This window comes from Sceloporus occidentalis, unplaced genomic scaffold (assembly GCF_023333645.1).
Source record: "Sceloporus occidentalis isolate IW3139 unplaced genomic scaffold, rSceOcc1.0.p SCAF_216, whole genome shotgun sequence".
Lineage (NCBI taxonomy): Eukaryota > Metazoa > Chordata > Lepidosauria > Squamata > Phrynosomatidae > Sceloporus > Sceloporus occidentalis.
The window spans coordinates 1140499-1153692 of NW_028317196.1; positions in this window are offsets into that span (position 1 = coordinate 1140499).

A 13194-nucleotide genomic window follows, 5' to 3' on the forward strand; every position below is an offset into this window, starting at 1 on the left:
TATAGTTTTAACCAGGTCCTGGAAAAGCCAAAAAAACGGTTTACCGTATTTATTTAAAAGGTCCTTCCCTGTGTACACAAAATATAATGAAATAGGAATAATATTCCAAGAAAAAGACAAAAAAAACTGAATTCACCCAAATTATGTCGCAAAATAGTTTCGGATATTATATCAGAACTGCCCCCCCCCCCCCCGAAGGGGTAATTAGGTATTTATTCAATATGGGGTAATATAAAATAATTAGTGAGGGGTGCTTTGCGGACAGTCTGGAATTGGGGAAAACGGAGGTTTTTATCAGAAATGTATACTCAAATTCTGAAACTTACCTTCATTGTGTTTCAATCACAGAGAGCAATAAAATAATCCAAATTTGAGTTAAATCCAGAAAAAAGGTCCCTGCAGCTCCAGAGAATTCAAACCCCAGAGGAGGTGAGGTCTGTGATTTTATCCCTGGATTTAGAAGGATCACAGGCTCCCTTTAATCCGGATTGATAAAGCTGGAACCCTAAAACCAGATCCTCTTGGGGAATGGGTCCTCAGATATTTGCCCCCCAATCAATGCTGATCCAGGTAGAGGGTAATTCCCAAAGTGCCCTGAAACCCCCTGTCTCATTTCAGGAGGAAAAACGGGGTGCAGGAGGCTCACACTCAGCCCCTGAATGCCGGGGTGTCAGGAATGCCCTGTGGGGTACTTCGCGCTCATCCCTCGGCTCCGGGCTCTGTGACTTCACCCTTGCTGGGGGAGTTGGGATCCTCTTTACTGCTTGATGCCCCCCAACAAAATCAAGATCAGGTTTCCACTCAGTGGGGGAGCACTTGCAATCCACGCGTGGTGGGAGAGGGATATATCCAGAGTTGCTGGCAGGAAGGGGTTGCTTGTGGACTGGCTCTAGCTGCACCTCTGTGTCCCTCCTGTGCCCTTCTCTCTCTGCTTAAACTTAAGAAGCCTGAGCAGAGAAAACTCCAGCCTGGCGCATGCGCACTGCAGCCGCCTATTACAGGACAGACTCTGCCTTTAAAGCTGCATCACCCAATACAATGAGCTCCCAATTACTCAGCCACTGCCTAGGGGCTGGAGGGAGCCCCCTGCATGGGGCTAGGAGGGTCCCGAACCCACAGAAGAAAGTACAGGACCAGTAGAGGCACTTCAACAGTTACAGGATACTTTGTTTCAGCAATAAGTGCAGATTCACCTTATTTCCCCCAAAATGGGCAGAAAGTCTCTTTTTTGTTCCCTTATTTTTATTGCTGTGGCAGATGGGGTAAGAGCTGTCAACCTGGGGGTTGCCTCGAAGTGATTGGCAGCTGTGGTTCCCTATAGGTTCTGCAGCACCTGGGGCATCTGGTGTCAGTAGGCTTTCTGTCTCATGGATTCCCTACACTATTTGTATCACTTTTAAAGGGGGGTAAGGGCAGATTTCTAGTGTGGGGAGAATTTGCCCTCACCCAGACAGCTGCCACAATGCCCCCTAGTAGGTATTTTAAGTAATGCCCCTTGAATGTATCAATCAGACTTTCCACTCAAACAGAGCTAGATTCGACAGTGATTCGACAGTGCTCTGGCTTAGAATAATGTGAGTAGTCAGCCACTTCTGCATACCTGCCATATATCCTGATATTAAAGGCATAGTCCCTCTTTAGTCCCTATGTTTCCTCGGATTCTCCTTTTTCCCCTTCCAGAGAAGGATCTTTTAGGAGCTGTCCTTCAAGAATCTCTCCTGGTGACAGGACCAGATGATGGGACCTGAGGCAAATTAACCCTGGAATCCGACATTTCTTTTATTTATTTGATTTTTTTGTAAGTTGGCAGGTATGCTCCAGGCTCCAGGAAATGACAGCAGTATATCTAATAACAGGACTGCACCTTTATTTCTTTAAAAGTGGCATTATCAAAGCACAATGAGAAACTCAAACACTGGGGAGGAAACAAGGCTCCTATCGCTTTGCCATTCAAACGCTGAAAGAAACCAGTTCAAACAAACACCTCCTCCCAGACAGACATGGACCTGCTGTGGGCATTGTACAGACCTAGAATGGGGAGACTGGACCTGCTGTGGTCTGGGGCTACTGGACTGCATGTAGACTGGGGTAACTGGACTGCATGTAGACTGGTGTTACTGGACTGGATACAGACCGGGGTGAATGGACTGGATACAGACCGGGGTGAATGGACTGCATGTAGACTGGGACTACTGGACTGGACGCAGACCGGGGTTACTGGACTGGCTGTGTGCATAGTAGTGACCTGGCACATTGGTTCAGCACATTTACCTTAGATTTAATTAATTAATTATTATTATTATCTTAATATGTAGTTTGGTTAATTAAAACATCAAATTACAAATATTGACTGTCAAAGAGATCTGGATAAATTTGCAAAAATATATTGCACCCACCACAGGTTTCCAAGGGTTAAACGCATTTTATTTTCCATGTGTCTTTTTATACAACATAATGAGTTATTTATTTGGAAATGTATTATTGTGAAATTATAGAGAACACAAATCTATCCATATTTTTACACCGACCCTTTTTACCAGCAGGGGTATGGCACATCCATGTTGCTCTCAAAGGGTTAAAACGGGGCAAACACTTGTAACACACTTTAAAGCAGAGTTACATTGTTCTGATCACAGAAAACATTGTAACCATTTGGATGTTAATCTCTTCAATCAGCACCAAAAGAAATGCCATTAGAGATGAGGGCAGGGGCTGTTACAGTGAGATGATGAAGGGGTTAATCTCTGCAAAGGCAGGGGCTGGAAGAGAGAGATGATAAAGGGTTAATCCATATTTACTGAGACTCTGATTAGTAAATGTGAGATCTGTAGGATGCAGTTGGTCACTGCACAATATGTCCAGGTGGGGTTATAGCTTCAAAAAGCCCTGTTTGTGAGTTCAGCCAGGATTTTATTGCCCCAGTTTGCAGAGGTATTTCAATGACCCCCTGTAGGAAGCTGCACATTGTTTGGTGTTAAAGGTCACGGTTGAAATCACTGGAATCAGAGGGAAATCACATGGGTCTGTTAAAGGGAGTAAAACATCCAATCACCTGAAATAAAGCAATAAACAGTCCCAGCTCTTCCCAGACTTTTATAGAGGGGACTACTGTGTGCAGGAGTCAGGAATTCTGCAAACTGTACAGCTGATGGGGACTGCCACTCCCAGCATGCTTAGCCAACCCAAGGCAACAGAACAAAAGAAAATATACTTATGGTAAGATATTCCTAAAATACTTATATTCTGTGAAAATAATACAAATCTTTGATGATATTCAGCACTCTCCTCCAGCATTTAAAGAGTTACATTATTACAAATATTAACACTTTCTCTGTTCTGCTATCAAATTGAGAGCAGATACATACAGATAAATAGTAAAAGTGTGTGTGTATATATATATATATATATATATATATATACCCCACATGTCAGTGATTCGGATTATAGCCATAATGTGACGTCTGGAAGCTTTGTTTTATAAAACATTAGAATGGAGATTAAGAAAAAAAGTAAAAATAATAACCCCATCTTGAATTAAACAGCCCTTAATGCCAAAACCATTGCGCAACTCCCTTAATTATTTCCATTAATGACCGACATAAAACTATTAGCAATTTTAATCTTAATGTGGATCTACTTACCTAATGATCTAAAAGTACATCAGATATTAAATAATAAAAGTAATAGGTATTAGAGGGGAAAATATACTTTTACCAAAGAGTTAATATTGTCTACCTTTTTAATTATTCTAAAAGCACCAGAAGGATGTAAGGATTGTTAAATACAAAATGTATTTCTAAATGCAAAGACAGGTGTGCGCATTTCTCTGGCACTGAAAGGGTGTCTATCGGTGTAGTGAATGGTTTGCTAAAGCTGCACACAATGTATGTGTTTATTGGATAAAGTTGCTCCCTGTAATAACACTCAGCAGGCAATAACCCCACAGATAATAGACTGACAAGAGGGGCAAATCAGGGGGTATTGTACTCACTGTGTTTGAAGCAGGTGGAGGGCAGAATGAGGGGAGCCTGGTGCTGCTGGAAGGCAGAATGAGGGGGTCCTTGAAGGTGAATGAGGGGAGCCTGGTGCTGCTGGAACCTTCACACCCTGGCTACACTCATCCTGCTAATTACAGGCATGTGAAACAAAAATACAAAAACCCCCACACTTCCTCCTAAACTTCTTGCAACTGCCCCCAAACTGGGCTTTCCGCTCTGTCTTATGGGGGATTATAAAAGGGGGGGTCCCACCATGTACCCTATTATTACAAGCCATTGCTTTCAAACTGTAGCTTGTCAAGAAGGGAAGGTGTTGTAGTGTTATTGTGTCTTCTTAGCTCCTCTTTATCTCTCTCCTGTAATCTCTCCTCTAAATAAATTTTTATAAATGTATCTCCCTTCTTGAGGACCCTTAAATAATTTATACTTATCACATTTTAATTATCTCAAACAGAACTCTGCATTCCTTATACAAATGAAACATTTTAAAATGTTATCTAAATTGTGTTAAAATGATTGGGGGGGGTAAAACTGTGTATTTGACCTTAACATTTAAACCATTGAGAGCCAATCTTTGTTTCTACTCCATATAACAATGGCCCAGTTCTTATGTCTTTAGTACAATGAGATCCACAGTGATCCAGATAATAAGTTTATCAGTCAGACATTTAGTATCTGTTTTTGGAAAGAAGGAAATTCTCCTAAGTAGATAAGGGCTGGAGATTTGTGTCTTTAAGATATTATTATTATCTATAAACGGAGTTTACAGAGTTAGGAAATCCGAATTTACAAACAAAATCAGCTGGACAAACTGATACAAAATAACAAGTTTAGTGAAAGGAATACAAAGTACAAGAGTGTGGGCAAAGCTACATATTTACCAAGTCAAAACGGTTAAAATTCTGGGCCAAAGTTCTTAATTTGGAGCATTCATTAAAGAAAAACTGAAATAACTCAAAATGTGGTTTTCTGCACCTGAATCTCTGTGGTTTTGCCTTGTGGAATAGGGCCCAGGATTAGCCCCTGGAGGGTATATCGATGATGTGTCCCTCTCGGTAGATGCAGGCATGGAAGCCCTTACATGGATGTGAAATATCCGCTTGGGTCTGTCTCATCTGTGATTCAGATGCTGAGACTGTGATGGTGAAGCTGCGGTCATATCAGCCCCAGTTGAAGTCCTGTCATGCTGTCTGTATGATGTATGTCCTATGACTTCATATATGTGTTGTGGGTGGTGGTGACATGAGCCTACAGGTGCTTGAGCAAGACAGACTAGGTGCTGATATCAGGTAGGGGGAGGCTCTGTGGATGATGTGAATAGACACAGAATACTGGGGCTGATAGTGTCTCTGCTTGTGTCCAGCAGAATCAGATCTTCTTATCATCTTCCATGCAATCAGCATGAAATAAACATCCTTCCACATCATATCAGGATTTACTAAAGTAATTAGGAGGAGGAAGGGCTACTCTGATACATACACAAGAAATAAGTGGAAGGAGGAACCCAACAGGGCACAAGAGGTCAACTCCGACTAAGCAGCGATATTCCATACAATCGCCCGATAATTCCTCAGGATAAGCCCTGTCTGTTTCTGGGGGCTTCTCAATACAGTGGGGGTTTATTCACTAAAGGGAGAGTTTGCAGGACAGTTGTGGCTGAGCTGGGCTTCCACAATGCGTGAGGATCCTTAAAACAAATCTTACTCATTTAACTATACATGATACAGGGCCAACATAAGGCTTTGACCTTCACACTCTATAGTGAAGTCAAGAAGCTGAAACCGATCTCCCATTAGTGAATAGACGCAGTAGAGAACCCACTAGAATCCCCTGACATCGTTTTATAAAGTTATAAAGACTCATTAACCAAGAGCCCCAGAATGCACAATTCTGCTTCTAATACCTTAAAATAAAAAGTATAAACCACGAGACTGAAACTTGTGGTTTCCCCCTCCTGTTTTTACAGCGAAGAAGGGGTTACCGAGATTCTGTTGGCCTTTACTTCCAGGGAACCCAAAACAAGAGGCATATGTACGCGCCTAGGGCCTTGTTCCATGGACTAGTCTTCGCATATTTCTTCTTTTAATGTATTTACAGTCGGAGCCGCGCTGACGACGTATTCCCCGTCCAAACGCTAGTCAGGCGTTTCATAACTAAGAGAAGAGCGCAGGTTTTTGGCAAACGTCTCTGCTTTGATCCTCGTCCCTGATATGTTAAAACGCAGCGGCACAATGGCTTTTTTTTTTTGTTTTACTCTGATTCTAGAAAGAAAAAAAACTTTCCTGTCTTTGATTCGAAATAAGGATATAATTATCTATATTATGACTTATTGGGGGGGGGGCGCTATGAAAACTGGCATGGAGTAAATTGACAGATTTTGCAAAATTAATGCTTTGTGCAGAAGGTAATATGTATCTGGGGGGCAGTTTTCCAGTAAGTGGTAAAAATTAAGGGTTTATAAGAAAAAAAAAAAAGTTGCCTTATGGCTGCCGCCACATTTGCCCATGAAGTCATTGGAAAGTCATGCTGTGAACGCCTTCCATTGGTTCCCTGGTATTCCAATTTAAAATTCTGTCAATCCATGGACTTTAAATTCTTTAGACTCCCCCCCCCCTTCCGATAACAGCCCCTAGAAGTTGGGTTTGTAGAGACACAAGTCAATGGGATAGGAATATCGTCCCTTGGTGGTTACGACGAGGCTGTGGAAACCCTAGTGGTGAAATGTCCATCGTTGGCAGCCAATGGGAGATGGAATCTATGCCTGGCTTGTTTCCCATTGGCTATCCAGAGTTTTCACATCATTTCAACACAAATAAAGCTATTGTATCAACCTTAACACAATGCTGGCTCTGATGGGCCTTCTGGGAGCGTTCTGACCCCACCATCTGCCATATTGTGAAAATGATATACTTTAACCAGTTTATGTATTGTTGTTGTTACCATGGCACTAGGCCTCTAGGCTGCCCTGGCCGTGGGCTCTTCGTGTTTTGATTTGCCTCTCGGTAAGTTTTTTTTGTTTTTTTTGTTTTTTGTTTTCGTCTTGGAGACGTTGACAGAAATATTAATCTAAATTCTGGTGTTATGGATCGAGAAGGATGATCCGCAAGGGAAAAGTCATTACGGAGACACCCAGACATGTGAGAGACTAATTCACTGGGTGTCTTCGCTTAATTAAGAATCCCTCATAAAAGCGCGGGGTACGTGGCGCTGTCACCGCTCCGTGTCATCGCATAAAGCAGAAGAAGCAGTCTCTCGGAATATCAAAAGTCCGCGGCTCGGTATGGAGCGCAGAGGAGGCTGAGTCACTTAGATCTGTGATCTGAGTGTAACTTCCCATTAGATACCATAAGTGGAGAATGAAAGTATTCATTAAAGATGATTTCTTTAGTGAGTCATTGTCTTGAGGTTTAACAACCTCGGCCTGTTGAGAGACTCGTACGTTGAACAACAATGCCCAAATATGGTAGCGGAAGTGATTAAAATGCTTACTTTTTTATCCCAAACGTAGGGGTTAAAGTCGTACCTGGGGACCTTCTAAATGAGCCGATCCCGAGACTCTTGAAGTGTTAACCCTTTAAAAGCCCATAGTGAAGATTCTATGTAGTGACTCACCATTTGTATCACCCTAATGGCTTTAATACCGGTTGTCGTGGAGACATGACTTGTCATTATTTAAAGATAAACTTAACTGAGTCACCTGCATTCAAGCAGGAAGATCAACAATAACATACTGGGAGCAAAAGCACCAACTTGGAGTCTTATATATGATCACAGCGGGGGGCGAGAATAGGAAGGATTCAGATCCAGGCTGTGTGACCGGGGCAAAAACCCTGAGACTCGGGGTAAAACCCAGAGTGTTCCCAGGTATAGTAAAAGGCTAAAACACCCCCCCCCCAAAAAAAAAACCCCACAACAGGCTTATTACTCACCTCAGAGGGAACGTCACTCTCTAGAAGTCCTCTCTCTACCTGCTTCCGCATCGTCTGTCTAGTCCGGGTCTATGTGGTCTTAATGACCTGGCGATTGGGTTTTTATGGCCTAAAATGCAGGATAAAGATAGTTTGTCCTCCTTGAATATTTTTCCCCCAACTGAAATTGTTTTGCTTTTTCCTAAATTATTGAGATTCCCCAAAAAGCAAGAATTTACAGATAGATCTGTAATAATGGAACAATTTAAATACAAAAAAATAATTTCAAAACCACATTTTTACGTATATTTTAAATGAAAAACTAATGCTGGTTTCTTATATATTCATCATTGTCGAATTTTTTTTTTTGCACTTTTCCTTAGGATTTTGGATTTTTTTGACTGTTAAGTCCGCCTGCAATCGTAAGCGATTAGAGAAATCCTTATGTCAAAAATTGTAAGGAATGTTTAGCGTTGAGGATTTCTGGAGTGTGAAGTGAAGGGAAAGTCGCTAACGCCGTTCACGCCTCCTGACGCCACCCAAATGGACGAAAGCGGAAAATGTAAATATTATGCACTTTCATTCATGCGCGCCGCAGTAGACGGAATCCCCCAGTGGGTACGCTGCGCCTTTTACATAACTTAGCTGCTTTCATAGCTACGACGAAGATAAAGATGCATTTAAAACCGAAGTCTGCTCTTTCAAAACAAAAAAAAATATTTTTTAATAACAATTATTATAATTAATACCATTATAAAAAAAAAATATATATTTACTGAGTATCATTTTTAATTACAAATAATTACAAAAATTGTTTCAAATATTTTAACTGTAACCATTTTTGTAAAAATATTACAGAAAATATTTTCTATTGTCTTCAAATAACAAACCCATTTATTGTCGCATCTTTTTTAGTGGTATAGTATGTGCGTGCGTGTGTAGATATATATATATATATATATATATATATATATATATATATATATTATATATTTATTTTTTAAGGTTGAATGAAAATTCCCTGCTTGGAATGCAACGGTTAATTAATTAAAAAAAAAATTATAAAATATTTGCAGATGTACGAAAAAGTCTGGTCTTTATTGAATATTTTAAGCGCAGAAGACTTTGTGTTGGTTTTCGACGCGTTTAATTCATGGTTCATATAACTCGACTCTTAACTTCTTTTAATAAAAGAAAGAAACAGGTAGACATAACATAACCCGGGGCCCCCAGACACACAGAAAGTATCATTAACTAAGCGAGGTTGTTGTACTTTGTCAGATGTCACATTCCTGACGCGCGGAGCTCGCCCCGAACTCTTTATAAAGATGATTCCCTTCGGTGAACTGTCTTTTCCAACATGCGCTCTGTCATGCCCAATTACTTCAGCAGGAGTCACTACTGTCTCTTTACTTTCCAGACGGAGGAGAAATTTACTTACAAGGCATCAAAATATCAGGCATTTTACAATTTAGTCCAATTCTGCACGATTCTGTAAAAAAAAAAAAAACTCAGATGGAGAAAAGTGTTTGTGTTTTTTTTTTTTGTTTTTTTTTTTTTACATATTTTTTTTTATTCCACAATAGAGAGGAACTTTTGGGTCGCTCGTTCAAACAACTCTCGTTTTTATTGGACCACTAAAATAATTAAGTGCAGGACGGACACAGTGTACGTGCAAACCTTTAATTAAAGAAATAATAAATCCTTTTGTATTTTTCTTTTTTTAACAGAAAAAACTAGAATCAGCAGTTCAGCCCCCATCTAGTCGCCCGTTTCTCCTGCTGTAAAGACTCAAACCTTAATCAGTCGTTGGTCTCGTCTTAGATTCAGGAGCCGTATGTCTATCCCATGCACGTTTAAATCCCTTCACTGTATTACCCTCTACCACTTCTGCTGGGAGGCTGCTCCACTTATCTACCACCCTCTCAGTAACGTAAAACTTCCTTCCGTTCCATCTCAGCCTCTGACCCTCTAGTTTTGGATTATAATATCTCGTGCTGTTGCTCGGCAACCTGTGATGTAACTGTGTGGTTGTCCGCGAATATCTGCTGGAGCGTCGGTGGACAGAAACATATTGATAATAATAATCTTACCTAGATAACGATACATAATACAAAAAAAGTTTTTTTTTGGGGGGGGGGGATAAATATTTATTATAATAAACACAAATTCAGGTGCTGCTGATTGGCCAATGGAAACCGCTTAGATCAGCAATAGATCGAGAGGATTCCCGTCTCGTCTTTTGCAACCAGATCTGGGGAAAAAGAGAATCTTGCAAATTAGTGTATTTTTTATCATTTACACAAAAACCACTTATGTTACAAGTTTATTTTCATAATACCCTCAGAGCTATCGAGCTGCCCCCCCCCTACACAACATCCTACTTACAGGCCCGATGTTTAAACTCTCTCCGAATTCAGCTTTTCCTCCTAATCTGACTCTAAAATTCCCATATTCGTGGTTTAGTCAAAATCTGGTTGCAAAAAATGAATGCAAAAGGTTGGGACTACGGAACAGGTAATGGGTGGCTTTAGTGTTGTGAAGACCCAACGTGGGACATTTCCAGTCTTGGATTTAGTCTTGTGTTCCTGTAACTATAAATGTAATATATAATATTTTTTATTCATTTCAACAGATATTCTAAGAAGATTCAACCATTTCCTGGAAAATGCCTTTTTTTCCCCAATCCCAAGCACAGGTCCCGCAAAAAACCATCCATTCCTCTAGAAGCAGTTAAAGCAGCCAAGCTCCGGGCCTGGCACAGGTCAACATCTTATTAAATTAACCCCTAGTAAGGCTGTGACATGTTGGGTAAGACTATTGTGCGACTAGCACTTCACAAAGCTGCATGGGAATGAACCCAGGTTTAACACAAATAAATGTAACTCTACGCATTTGTGCTGCAGCCCGAAGTAAGCAATATGAGATTAAGAGTCCAGAACCTTAACGCGAATCCATAAATACCTGTAACTCATTAAATGAAATTTAGAAATGTATCACTGCAAGTTAAAACACAATCACAAGGGCTGACAAGTAACATCATAAGGGATCGGGGAACGGATTAGCGATTAAGCCGTAATAAGCTTGACTCAATCAAACGAAAATGTATAAACATGCTCTCCCTTTTATATTTGTTTGTGTTTTGCATATTTTTATCCAGGACTGGAAAGTACATGCAGGTTACAAATCAAATGCAAAAAAAAACAACTAAAAAATGTTTGCTTCAGATCTTCAAAGTTTTTAATCCATCGGGTTGGAACTGTCATGAAGACATTCCTTCACTTCGGGCCAAAAAAAGTTTTGGTGACACCCAGAAAACGCATTCCCCGGCAGCGCGGCTTTAGACGTATTTATATTTTTACGTATTTGATGACTTTTCCGGTGTTTTTGTGTTTTTTAAAAAGTGTCAAGTAAAAAATTCAAAAACAAATCAAAAGTCGATTTTTACAATAATTAACCGTGTAAAACCTTTGTCCTGATTGGCTCTTCGTTCAATTTAAACTAATAAACCAGAAAAGAGGGGGAATTCTTCTTAGACGTTATAGTCACATGATATATAACAAAGCCAACTATCTTTAACGTCACATTTTATACCGGCTTAACTGTCATAATACCAAAAATTTTAATGAAAATAACAAAAAAAACAAAAACAAACCCACATTTTTGTCCATAAGAAATTGACATTTATTGAATAAATATATAAACAGACTGGGTGTCACATCATATCTTTAACACATATTAATGGGATGGACTCTAAGCGTACCTTTGGCTACACACACTAAAATTACACTAACTGTCAAGTTTTCGTGCCTGCTTTTTTTCTTTTTTTTTTCTTTTTTTTTTTTTTCTCCCATATAATTTCATTTGTTTCATATCAACATCCATATTCACATATCAACATCGCAACCCGGAACATGCCACTTTATTTATTACAAGAAGCGCTACCAAACAAGGGTTTGAGAGTTTCAAGATGCAGAAAAAACACACCCAAACATCGCTGGACACAGAAAAAAAAACATTGCAAAGAATCCCCCCCATTTTTAATTTCTGTTTTAAAAAATACAGATTTTTTTCAAATTAATAAACAAAACAAAATCAAATTTTCTAACCAAGGTTGATGTGCAGTCAACGGAAATTATCCATGAGTATTAACTCTTTCAGGATAGAAAGAAAAATAAGCAGGAAATGAGCTTTTGATATTTGCGGAGCCGGATTCACCGATGAATACAAAATGAGAAAAGAAAAAAAAAAAAAATTACAGTTTGAAAATGAATACAGATAGTTCACAGTGTTTGTTATAAAGATGTATCTGTTATATTACATCACATGAGTCGGCATAACCAGAACAAGCAACGGATGGGGGGGGGGGGGGTTCCTAAAATAAAAATAAATTACAGTCTTGCACCATTAATTAAAAAAAAAAAATGCCCTATAATTGTTCATTTTGTCAAAATTGGCACACACATAAAAATGAAGTATCTATACATGTTAATGTCTGAGACGATACTTGTCAAGACTCGGTTGATATATTTCATATTTCAAGTATATCGTTTGAAGAGTTAACATAACTGCTTTCACGCCAGAGGGGCCGACGCATTTCGTGTCCTGCCTGGCAGGTGAATTCACCTGATTGTAAGAGACTCAGCAAAAAGGTTTCTCGGTGACACCAAGCAGGCGGATGTCATTGTTGTCTATGATATATGAGAGTGCAATGCTTGTCATAGATGCTGAACTAAAGTCTTAATACCTTCACAACCCAACATGTAACAAGGAAATGACATAAGGAGTGGTCTGAAAAAAAAATAAAAAATACAGAATTATCAAAATTAGAATCCTAACCACATATAATAAAAAAAATAAAATAAAAAAAAAGCGACCCCTTACCAGGCTGCAATCACAGCACAGAGATCCACGTTATCAAGAGGCGAGGGCCAAATCATGTTTTAGGGGCTTTACAGTGGGCATTGTGAACTAAACAGCGACCCGTATAATGTGCTAGGAGGTTTTCAAGGAAATGTATAGATCAAGAGAAAAATAAATTTTTCATTCCTGGGTTTTTGTTATCCGACAGCCCCATGCAAATGTCTGGTCGCAGTGACAATGATCTCATTTGCACGTGGGGGCCGATGATGATGTCATGCTTGCTTGTAGTTCTGCCGGCGCAATGGATAGATCACTTCTCACGTTCTACACGCATGCCCTAAGCACTTGTTAGATGATAAGGTCACTTAGCGGGACACAAAGGTTTTAGACTAATTCAAACAATAATAACGACTGATCTGAAATGG